Source organism: Daucus carota, chromosome 1, assembly GCF_001625215.2.
Source record: "Daucus carota subsp. sativus chromosome 1, DH1 v3.0, whole genome shotgun sequence".
NCBI lineage: Eukaryota > Viridiplantae > Streptophyta > Magnoliopsida > Apiales > Apiaceae > Daucus > Daucus carota.
Genome location: NC_030381.2, coordinates 32851814 through 32864501, shown reverse-complemented (window position 1 = coordinate 32864501; position 12688 = coordinate 32851814). Strand labels below are relative to the sequence as shown.

At 33.2% G+C, this 12688-nt stretch overlaps 1 long non-coding RNA gene across 5 annotated transcripts; it reads left to right on the top strand.

Moving 5' to 3' along the window:
- Positions 1–44: 44 nt before the first annotated feature.
- LOC108221236 (uncharacterized) lies at positions 45–10811 on the top strand. Of its 5 annotated transcripts, none has more exons than XR_010284727.1 (11): positions 45–229; positions 1950–2111; positions 2962–3072; positions 6217–6264; positions 6361–6575; positions 7825–7913; positions 8070–8200; positions 8325–8454; positions 9177–9221; positions 9441–9509; positions 9728–9997. It is a non-coding gene; the product is annotated as an uncharacterized LOC108221236 (long non-coding RNA). The 5 variants fall into 5 exon arrangements; XR_010284728.1 differs by lacking the exon at positions 9728–9997 and adding an exon at positions 10429–10811 and having other exon boundaries at positions 46–229; positions 2951–3072; XR_010284721.1 differs by having other exon boundaries at positions 46–229; positions 2951–3072.
- Positions 10812–12688: the final 1877 nt, after the last annotated feature.

Sequence of the window (12688 nt, the reverse complement as noted above, 5' to 3'; positions counted from 1 at the left end):
TGTATATAACTCGGGCGCGGAGGGAGTATAATACACCGAAAGTACCCTTGTATTTGCAACAAATTGCGGGAAGCCTACACTGAACTCTGAAGTATACAAAGCAACCATCGTATTCAAAACCACCCTCAACTACCAATCCGTACAGATCACGCGCTTCCTCTCCCTCGCGTCATTAAGAACTCGTTTACCGTCGTTGGTGGCGCCGGTAGCTCTGCCGCCGGCAATCCAGGTCTTATTGAGTCTCTAGTTGTGTCTATATGTGTGTGTATACATTTCATTTGTCATATATGTTTGAATTCTGTTTGATTGAGATGCATTGTTTGTTCTTTGTTGTGTTGCGTTATTTCTCGGTACGAGTCGAATGTGTGTATTAGTTTTAATTGTGTCACATTGCTATTAGGATGAATGAATCAAAAGGATCTATGTGGCTTTTTAAAAGTTTGTTTATTATCATTATCCTTGCATTTTGGGATCGGAGAAGTGGAATTAGTTCGTTGCATTGTGTTCTTACTCTTTGCAAATCAATGTATATGATGTTGGCATATTTTTGAATAAAATGAAAATTGCATATTATTTATTTATTTTTGTAACTCTCACATTAATGATAATAACTTTATTGTTCATTATGGTAGAGGTTAGAGACATAATTATTTATATAAGTTACATTTTGTAACTCCTTGAAATAGAGTTATTGGATATGCATTTGAACAGAGAGAAAACCTATCCAAAAAGATATATGCATACTTTTACTATACATACACTTGAGTTCTTGGTTCTAGTTGAGGAGATAGAGCTTTGGTTGTTCGGTTCGTAGGGGGTGAGTTTTCAAGTGCTTGAAAACTACCTCGATACATTGTACCTGGAAGAAAGTCAACTCACCTTCAAGCACTCACGGGAAGGGACTTATTAGTCTTAAGGATAGCGTGGTTTTCACGTGCCTCGAATCATATGTAATATTTCTGTCTTTATATTCGGTTACTAATGGTAAGCATTTCTTTTATACTCCCTCTGTTTCATATTACATGTCCACTATTGATAACTAAAAATTGTTTCAAATTAGTTGTCTCATTTCAACTTTCAATGCAATGTAGTCAATAGTTGTATTTTCAAGATAGAAGTTTATACCACATCTTACTAAATTATATTTCCTAGATCAAATATATCCCACATATTATATTTGGTCAGTGCAATAAATACAATAATAAATGAAGGTTTTCTACAAAAGTTAGTTTTTCTTAATATGTGTGATTTGTTTAAAGGTGGACATGTATTATGAAACGGAGGGAGTACATCCTACATATGAAACGTTATCTTTGCAAATCAATGTATATGAGCTCGATGTACTTCACTTAGCGTTATCTTTGCAAAAGGAAAACTAGAATTAGAATCAAGTTTAAGATTCTAACGCCGAATCAAATTGCAAATGGAAAATACAGACATACTTCGAATCCAAAATTTAGCATAATTTCAAATTACATTCGTCCAAATGCAACCAGTTGGGTTTAGCTCACCATAGGCCCAGATTTTGATTTGCTAGCGCACTTAGTAGCTGTACTTGAGCTTATATTTTAATCTAAGTAGTAACTATCTTGCACGTTTCAATGTAGGATCGGGGTGTTACTAATAAGTAATCTGTCTGTAAGTTCTATTAACCTTTTGTTCTAAGTGCAGGTTATGGTTTAGAATTATATTAATATGATGAATTATGTTCTTTCTCTGTTTGAATTGAATATATATACAGTACATGTGCGTGTATTTGGTGTGGAGCTTAAAGTGATACTTAAGGTATATATGCGTGTGTGCATGTGTTCTTGCGTTTTATAGTCTGGATCCAGATATTGTTGCTTCGAAAGTTAACTTGGAGGATTAGGAGTTTGACTGGAATATAGTTAACTTGGAGGATTAGGAGTTTGACTGGAATATAGACTGATATTCCATTTGCTTTTCAGATGAAATTGCGAAGTTGTTCCCATGCTTGTTTGGACAGCCTTCAGCAATGTTGGTACCCGATGACGGGAAGGGATTAGGATCTAGTCAAAATTTGAAGATCGGTGTGGTCTTATCTGGAGGCCAAGCTCCTGGAGGGCATAATGATATTTCGGGCATTTACGGTAGCATCTTTAACCTCATAATGCTTCTTATTGAACTTGTTAAGTTGTTCAAATGCTTTGGGCATTTCCCAAAGTATGATGGTTGTGATCCATTTATATGATTTCTAAGATTGATACTGTAAATAAAAAATCAGAATATTCCTAAAATTGGGCATACCATAGTTTAAAATTCACTTACATCAGGCAAATAGGCTGCCCTTATGTTGTTACTTGTTGTAAGCTAGCATTCCTTGACAAAATTACTTTCTAGTTGTCTTTTATAAGTCAATAGAAAAGCCTAGCGGAAGTGGCTCTATTATAAAACATATAATTGTTAATTTAAATTAATATTGCTTTAAGTAATTCTGAAGCAATTTGGCAATTTACACATGCTACTGACTTGCCAATATGAGTGATATTTTTGTTGCAATTCATCTTAGAAGAACCTTTGACGTTATGTCCACTTGTAGAGAATGGAATGGAATTAGGGGAGGGAATGAAATGAATTATAATAAAGAAAAAATTTAGGGAAGAATATTGAACAAATATGAGAGAGCAGAATATATCTATGATGAAGTGGAAGGAGAATAGTGCATTCCTCCGAAAAATGGGGGGTTAGAGTAAATTGCTTGAGAAGGAATGAAGGTAGGAAACAAAATTATGAACATCCTCCCCAAATAAGAGTACAAATATCATACCATTCTCCCCTATTTCATTCCATTCAAGTTGACATTAGTCTTTCTGAAATTAGGTTGAAGGTGCTAGACTGCTAGGTTTGTCATTTGATTATACTCTTGTTATATGTTATGCAATATTTCTTTTTCTGTCCGAAAACTAATTGTGATGTTATACCTTAATAGACTACTTGCAGGATCGTTGCAAAGGGAGCACACTGTATGGATTCAAGGGTGGTCCAGCTGGGATCATGAAGTGTAAATATGTGACGTTGACCTCAGAATATATTTATCCTTAAAGGAATCAGGTAAATTATGCACTTATATCTGTTATACTCATATCCTGATTATTATTCGAGCAAGTTTTGGTACTCAAATTTCTATGGTGCTAAATGAGTTTAGACAAATAGTTCAGAAGTATGTGTATATATACAGAGAGAGTGTGTGTCTATACTAACCAAGCTTCTGAATCAAATGAGGCGTGCACCTCGCCTTTGTTGCTTGAGCTCAGCTCAGGTTGCACGTGGGTCTTGCACACAGGGTGCATCTTTCCCTAATAATATCAATGACTCCAACAAGTGATTGTGAATTGCTTTGCCCAATTCAAAGCTTCAAAGGCATTTAAATCTATGACCATGACCAGCCCCCAAGACGAGTTGTGAGGTTTTTATGTGTTACTACTACACATGAGCAATTGCTCAATAATGTAGTAAGACATAATTTGCATAAATAAAGATTTATGCTCTTCCTCGGCAACTTTCATATTGTTTACAAGTTCTCTAAAATGCAATGCCTTAAAAGTAACTTTATGGTCTACATTTAGACACTCCTTTCGGAGGTCCAGAAGAGACTTTGGAAATTTTTTAACTGATTTGTCTTTCAAATAAGTTTCAAAATTTGTTGTTCCGGTATCATTGATACTTAGGACTGAAGCTACCTCCCTAGCGTAGAAACTAAAACTCACTTTTTCATTTGATTTAAATAATTTTTTTTCACTATCATACAATAAAGATAGTGGCCCTAAGAGTGTAAAAGAATTTTTTGTCTTGTTATTAATATTGACAAGAGCTGAAAACTGGGACTTTTTAGATATATTTTTCTCAGCATCAAGTTTTAATGCTGACATTTTTAAAACCGGTTAATGGTTATTAGTTTTAGAGGCTGCTTGTTGGGTATATCCTGTGAAGAAAAACAAATTGAGACTAAATTTGCAACATTGCAGCAATCAAAGTAAAAATCTAAATGCCAGCAATCTAGAGAAGACAACTTAATTTTCCAAATACTTGGTAAATCATCAGCTCGTTTTTAGGAGTAATATCTTACATCTGAACAAATGAAATTCCAGGAGTAATATCTTAAATCCTGCTATATTTTATTTTTCTTGCTATATCCTATCATCCAAAATTTGCACACACTCATTTTTCTAAAAAAAAATTACACCTCTCATGTTCATTAGTTTGCTTTGATTTGTATTCATTCCATTTCATTCTCCTCAACCAAACACAACCTAAATGCCTATACATCACTAATCACACCTCAAAAATAGTTTCAACACTAACAAGACCAATCTTTTTCAGCACATTGATATTTTGATACAAACCACAAAATTCAATAAAAAAAATGGTATTATCAAAAAAATTGACCGAGAAGAGGACAAATGGCATTACCTTAATTAACAACTTCGCTTTCTTCGACATAAGACTTTTACTAGGCGTCTTCTCTATTTGACCGAAAAGACAGAAAGTTGGAGAGTGAAGGAACATATACTAGATATTTTTTATGAGAGTTGGAGAGTGAAGGAAACGAGATCTGGAGAGTCGGATGTTTATCAAATCAGAGTTCAAATATAGACTTCATTTAATAACATAAATGAACTATATTTGAACTCTGATTTGAAAAACATCCGACTCTCCAACTCTCGTTTCCTTCACTCTCCAACTCTCATAAAAAATATATAGTATATGTTCATTCACTCTCCAACTCTCTGTTTTTTCGGTCAAATGGAGAAGACGCCTAGTAAAAGTCTTATGCCGAAAAAAGCGAAGCAGTTAATTAAGGTAATGCCATTTATCCTTATTCTCGGCCGATCTTTTTAATCATACCATATTTTTTATTGAATTTTATGGTTTGTATCAAATTATCAATGTGCTGAAAAAGATTGGTGCTGTTAGAGAATGTGTTGAAACTATTTTTGAGGTGTGATGTATAAGCATTTAGGTTGGGGAGAATGGAATGAATACAAATCAAAGCAAACTAATGAACAAGAAAGGTGTATTTTTTTTTAAAAATGAGTGTGCGCCAATTTTGTATGATAGGATATAGCAAGAAAAATAGAATATAACACGATTTAAGATATTACCCCTGGAATTTTGTTTGTCCTGCTTTAAGATATTACTCCTCGACGAGCTGATGATTTGCAAAGTAGTTGGATAATTAAGGTCGTGTTTGGAAGTTAGAGGTTTGGGGTAAAATTAGAGGTTTGACCATTGCAATCCGCTAATGTTAGTATTTGGGGGTTAGCGGATTGAAATAGAGGTTTGGGCTCAAAAAGCTAATTTTCAAAAAGCTACTTTGAGGAGCTTTTTAGGTTAGAGGTTTTGGTATGTGTCATAAAAAGCTAATCAAACAGCTATTTACCAAACAGTTTTACAAGAAACCGCTAATTCAATCCGCTAGTCAAAATATCTATTTCAATCAGCTAGTCAAGACATCTAATTTACTCCGCTAACAGCTAACCGCTAATTCCCAAACAGAGACTAAGTTGTCTTCCCTAGATTGCTGGCATTTAGATTTTTAGTTTGATTGCTGCAATTTTGCAAATTAGTCTCAGTTTGTTTTTCTTCGCAGGATATATCCAACAAGCAGCCTCTGAAACTAATGATCACTTTAAAAAATATATTAGCATTAAAACTTGATGCTGAGAAAAAGAATATATTTAAGAAGTCCCAGTTTTCAGCTCTTGCCAATGTTAATAATAAGACAGAAAGTTCTTCTACACTCTTAGGGGCATTATCTTTATCGTATGATAGTGAAAAATTTTGTTTAAATTAAATGAAAACGTGAGTTTTAGTTTCTACGCTAGGGAGGTAGCTTCGGTCCTAGGTATCAATGATACCGGGACGATGAATTTTGAAACTTATTTAAAAAGCACGTCAATTAAAAATTTCCAAAGTCTCTTCTTGACTTCCGAAAGGAGTGTCTAAATGTAGACCGTGAAGTTACTTTTAAGGCATTGCATTTTAGAGAGTATAAATCTTTATTTATGCAAATTATGTGTTACTACATTATTGAGCAATTGTTCATGTGTAGTAGTAACACAAAAAAGCCTCGCAGCTCATATTAGGGACTGCTCATAGATTTAGATGTCTTTAAAACTGTGACTTGGGCACAAGCAATTAACAATCACTTTTTGGAGTTTATAGAAGAGTTAAACCAAAACTTGTTATTGACAGACAATGGAGTAAGCAACATATTTTCGAGGTTGTGCTCTAATCTTGGAGGTAATAATTTTATAAGCACGTTGAAAAGTTAATCTAAGGTACCATATGATTGTAAACCAAATAAGTTTAGTTTACTTCGTTTGTGTGGCATGGCAGGCCATCTTATTTGAGCGCATATCTTCTATTGCGCCAAAGATCGAGAATTCCAACCCTTCTCGGGAGAGCATAGTGTTACTCATGGGGCTTTATAATATCAGTGTTAACGTTAAATTGAAGTTTTGAGCATTTGATTGTATGTGATATTATCAAATTTTGTGGCTGATTTGTACGCGATGCAGTTGCTTATCATGGGACAAAAAAATCTGTGGCTGGTTTGTGAAATTTTTTTCATTTGAGTTTTGTTTATTTAATTCATTATATTTTGTCATTTTTCTTTCATGCGGTGCTTGGAATGACAATTTTTAGTTATCGAAAGCATGGTTTTGTTATATATTAACGGTACTCATTGTCTTCATGCGTCAAACATAACCAAACATGTGACAATGAAGTTAGGTATACCTAGTTAGTACAGAATATGTATTTAGTTTCCAGAAATACGGAATCCATGTGATACTAGTTGAGTTTAATTAGTGCTTGGGCATTTAATAAAATTTTGAATGTTCATTCTCTTTATATAAGTGAGTTTTAACATAGTTATTTCAAGTACTTTCACATGTCCTGATGAAAATAAATATTAGGTGCTCAGCCCTTAAATTCTACAACATCAGCGGTTAATATTCCGATTTTCTACAACCATTAAAAAATTGCTTACTGAAATTTTGCTTTTGTATGAAAAAAAAAAATTGATCACGTGGATTTTGGTTTCAGTCGGATGATTTACAAGATCATATTATATCATGTAAAATGAGGATAAAAAAATTTCTCGAATTTTTCCTGAAATATTTGAAATAAAATATAAATAATGATTCCTTGAGATATATAGAGCTTATTCTTGTCTCTCTTTGTTCCTCGCACTTTGTATGACTTCTCTTGCATGAATATAGTGAACCTTAGTTGGAGTGAAAGATGGAAAAGAATGTTTATGAATGCGTATAACTGAAAGTAGGATAGAAATTATTGTAAGGAGGTACATGAATATAATCCTATGCAAATTTTACATAATTCTTTGTTATCTCGTCATCCATAAAAAAAAACTAGGACAAATAGAAGTTTATAGGTGCCAAGTGGCAAAACAATTTTTGCTCTATATAAAACTGATAGATGGCTGTATGTAGTGTGCTAATACGTCAATTTCTTTCTGGTTCCACATTTTCCTATTCAGCAGTATATCAAATTTCTGAATTTGTAGTGACTTGCTGTTGTTCATGCATATATATGCTGAAATGATTGGAAATGTCATGACCGATGCTCGCTCCACAGGAAAATATTATCATTGTAACCACGTTGTTACTCTATAGGACCCTTTGTTGTTATGCTACTAACATCTGGCCATCTTTCTTAACTAATTCACCACAACATGTTTATTGAAACCAAACATTCTTGTCACCCAGATTTTAGGGTTTTCAAGTAACCAGTCCATTACACCTAAGTATTACTTATATCTGATGTACTATCTTGCAGTTGTACTACTTATGGGACGTGCTGCCTCGCACATTACGCTGGAGTGTGCTTTACAAACTCATCCAAATATCACCCTTATTGGAGAAGAGGTGTGCTGAATGACATATCTCATATAGCTAATCAACTGCTTGAAAGTCATTTTAAGTTGGCAACAGATCTGGCATAGAAAATTGAATATTTTTACTCTAGTTTTACACACTGGAAAAGCCGGGGGATCTTGATATACAAGATGAAATTTTCTGCAGGTTGCTGCAAGAAACAAACCTTGAAAAATGTTACAGACTATATTGGTGATGTTGTTTGTAAGCGTGGAGAACTCGGGTATAACTATGGTGTGATACTTGTACCTGAAGGACTTGTTGATTTTATTCTGGAGGTATTTTCCGGTTTCAGTTTACATTAGCTTACTAGTTTTTCTTCTATGCCACATTATACGTGCGGCTGTTAAATTATTTATACTATCTAAAATACATTCATCATTTTGCTGTCGCCAATTGTAGGTCCAACACCTCATTGCAGAACTGAATGAAATTCTAGCCAATGACATTGTAGATGAAGACGGCCTTTGGAAAAAGAAACTTGCACCGCAATCACTGGAGCTATTTGCATTACTACCTCCTGCAAATCAAGGTCAGTTAATGCTTGAAAGAGATCCACATGGATATGTCCAGGGATGTCATTATGTATGTATATGAGTCTAATACTAAAAAGTGGGAGCGTGCCTGACTCCATGATGAAGAAATATATGAAGCTATCGTAGGGGGTACCTTCAAGATGATTTACCAATCAATTTTTTGGAACCTTGAAAATTTTCTCTGTGACAGGTTTCAATAAAGAGAATCCAGTGAGATGGGAACCATAATAATTAATCCCTATATATAACTGATATATCAGTTGCAATGTAATAATCTGGTTACTATTCTTGGGCCCCTCCTTAAATAGTTCTTAATTGTTAGATAATGGTATCTTACAATAATCTCAGGACACAGTTGTGATATTTACAATTTAAACCCAGGCAATCAACTTATTTGGATAACTAATTGTAGGCTTAATTTGTATAATAGGATACACGTTTTATTTTTTATGTTGATCAGTAATAGATTAAAATAAATTATATATGTGTTGATCAAATAAAAGATTAAAGTAAGACATGGAAGAAGATGGTATCGAGGATTGTCCTTTCCTAATATATCAACAGTTGTTTCCTGTTTCTCTGTAACAATCAAAGAAGAAATAGGAAAGTATACATGCTTTATGAATGGTTCGAGTGTTAACTATATCGTGTTGAACTGTTTACTTTTTGCATGAAAACATCAGTCACATTCAACTCTCTGAAATCATTAACTTTGCAGGTAAATTCAAGCCAGTGATTAGGAAGGCAATGGTAGAGCTTGATGGTATGGATTTTTTGTTTGTACGCATTTCCAAGTCTTTATAGCCCAAGTACAAATATGCCTAATATTATGTAGTAATAAAGATATTCCTGTAATGTTACTTTATATGCAGAAGTTATATTGATTGTTAATCAACAAATATGATGTATTATTATGTTCAACTTTATTGAACTCAATTTCTGTCAATTTAATCTGTAATTTGTTTATGCATGAATTTTTCAGCTGCTCCATTCAAGAAATTTGCTTCCTTGCATGAAGAATGGGCCCAAACAAATTGTTACATCAGTCCAGGTAATTTCAATTAGTTGCAGTAATTTTCAACAGTAGGACCTGTCTAGCTTATACAATATGAATTCTTTATCTAACTATTTGCGCATGTGACTCAAAAACCACTTACTAGCCTTGTATTCAAGTGCTCAACTTTGTGAATAACGTTCCGGTTATTGGCCTTGTATTTTATAGGAGTAAATCTTTCATTGTCTGTTATCAAATTATTCTCCCATTGACAGGCCCCATTCAATTTGTTGGTCTGGTATCTGATAAAGTTAATCACACCTTATTGTTGGAGCTTGGAGTTGAAGTATAATTTTTTTCTCTTTTTTCCTGTGAAGAAGGCAATATGGTCCAACTTTTTTGTAAGCACTAGTTGAGATCCTTAGTTGAATTAACTTTATGAGTTTTGAATACCATTTGTGAGTCTGATTCCGGTGCCTGTTCTTTGATTGTACTAATTGTCATCTGGTTTTCTAATATCACATAACAAGGAGGTTATAAATAAAGTTGAGGGACAATCATGCAATTATTTGTCACCAGTGGTCACTCCTAAATGAATATCCTCCTTTCTGGTTACATGTATCATTTGCTTGCAATGCTCATGCATATCGAGTCAATTGATGTTGGGAAGGGTAGTTACCAGCCACTATAACTCAAAATTCCGTATGTGAATAATTTAACTAACCTTGATTTCCAGACACTTTTTTTGTTTGTTATGATGCTATGGTTTGTTTTGTGCCTGGGATTTGTGTATGGGTTTGTCTAGTGTGTGCCCATGGGCACATGCTAAGCGCGGCCGTTCACTCGACTAGTTAATCCTTTGGTTTGTTGTCTGAACTTTTTTCAGAATTTGCTCCAGTCTCCCTACCTTGCAAGTTTTATTAACACTATTCATTATGAACCCCGAAATTAGTGAAGATATATTTTGAATTTGTAGGATTTTAAGGACCTGGCTGATCATTTCTTTATCCTCTGTCAATGAAGTAATCACCATCGTACAAACGTTTTACCCATAAGAAGCCAATTGTTTCTTTATAAAGTAGATAGTAGTTTGTCTCATGCAGCAGGTGTAGACGTGTAGTATGTGTAAGTTCAAGAAGTCTCCTGCGGTGCATTATAGTAATCTGCTGCATTGTCTTTACTGCAAACTTTTGTTTTAAAATCTAAGCAATGAAAAAGGGATCTTACTTTATCTTAAAGGCATTGCAGAGCAATGGAAAAAAGCTTCTACCAAATCTCAGAGATAAACACATGATTTGGATTTGCTTTTTCCTTGCAAACAATTGTCTTGTAGATAAAAACAAACCACCAAGTGTGCAGACGAACATTACACAAAGCTTAGCATTCAGGAGCGGAGAAGTAACTTATTACCCAATTATGCGCTTGTTTGTTTAAGAGAAGCATGAGATGCTTTTGGTTTCTACTTTTCCTGATCCGTTTGTGCAAATAATTTTTTAAACACAAACAATTTTTCAAAAAGTTGAAATGCGAGCCTTTTAAGAAGTTAAGAATGCTAGCTTTTCTCTCACAACTTCATTTTTTTTCCAAACACTTTATTAATTTATTTACTTCTCACTTCTAATTCACTTCTCTGCTTTAAGCAAGAAGTCATTTTTTTTAAGTTTGTCCAAATCATATATTTGTTTTATATGTTATGCGGTGTTTGCTTATTCGAGTCATGTTATGAGTCTAGCATCCTAGCATAAGTGTGAGTCGAGTATTCGTTATACGATTTTTCTCGTGTGAGTCGAGTATTCGTTATACGGTTTTTCTCTAGTGCCTCTTTTTTTTATTCGAGTCATTTCACGAGTCTAGCATAATATAAACGGAGTGTTTGCACTCCGAAAAATATACTTTTCTTAGAAAAAGTATACAAAGTTCAAACTATGGTTTCTCCTAGCTTATATATCAGTTTATATAAAGTCTTAGAAGACATCAGTATATGTTGAATATAAATTGATAATAATTGAGTAATTGAAAAATAGTGCATGCCCATTATACAATTGTCTCCACTTGCAAATGAGCAAAGCCAGTTGTTCCCTGAACTATGAATAGCAGATACCAATTACAGATTAGTCTAAGCACGTAAAAAACAAAGTGGGAAATCGGATGAGAAATAGATAAACACACGCATCAAATTACGCAAAAGAATAGTAATAAAAACGAAGAATGTGCATGGAAGGAAGTATGATACTAGTATCTGGTTGCCGGGTTGGTATGCATCAAATCATGATGACAAAGCCATGTTTTATAACTGCACAGCCTGGACAATCTTAATCAACACGCCTACGGATGGAAGGTACAACCAACACATACATCACAAAATCAAATTACTAATAGTTTTCGTAACAATCGGTAGTAATAGTTTTGGTGCTTATCAGAGATTAACAGAAAAGATTAATCAGATTAAAAATTAAATACTTGTTTAGTTTCAAAAAAGAAAAACTCGGATATCTGTTAATAATAATAATAATAATACTAATTTTTGTTATTCCACATGAAAATATGGCACCATTTGACTAACCTTATTTTTCTTTAAAGTAAAGACTTATTTTTAGAAAAAAAAATACATAATTTTTTTTTCCCAAAAACAAGTCCTTATTTGCTAAGTAATGAATATACAACACTTCTTTAACATTTACATCTATATAATTATAAAAATATGTATTTTCTAAAAAATAAAACTCTTAAATTTCAAAAAATAAACTCGCGCAAATATTCTATGTGCTTAAATTAGGCGGATTTCTTCACTCGTTAAAAGTACGAACATAAAATTTGATAAGACTGTAAAGCAAAAGCTGCGCAACTGTTTATACCTGTAAAAAATGCTGTGGGTACTTTGTTTTTTAAAGACTGTTGGTACTTGTCACGCTATATAAAATGTTGAAAATATCTCTCAGTTTATAGCTCAATATTTACTATTCCACTCGTTTCTTTTAGTATTTTATGATATATATAAATATATTTTCGTAATCTACTTTTATAATTAAAATTTTCATATAAATAATAATTATTGAATTTTTTATTTGAAAAAAATATTTAAAATAAATTATGAATTTATATTTTATAAGAGTATTAAAATACATGACATGTATCTGCTCTTAGGAGTACTATATTAATAATTATTTAGGAGTATTATTACTTTTTCTTGAAAGCATGAGTATTATTACTTGGTACTTTGAATTCTTTTTTTTAAT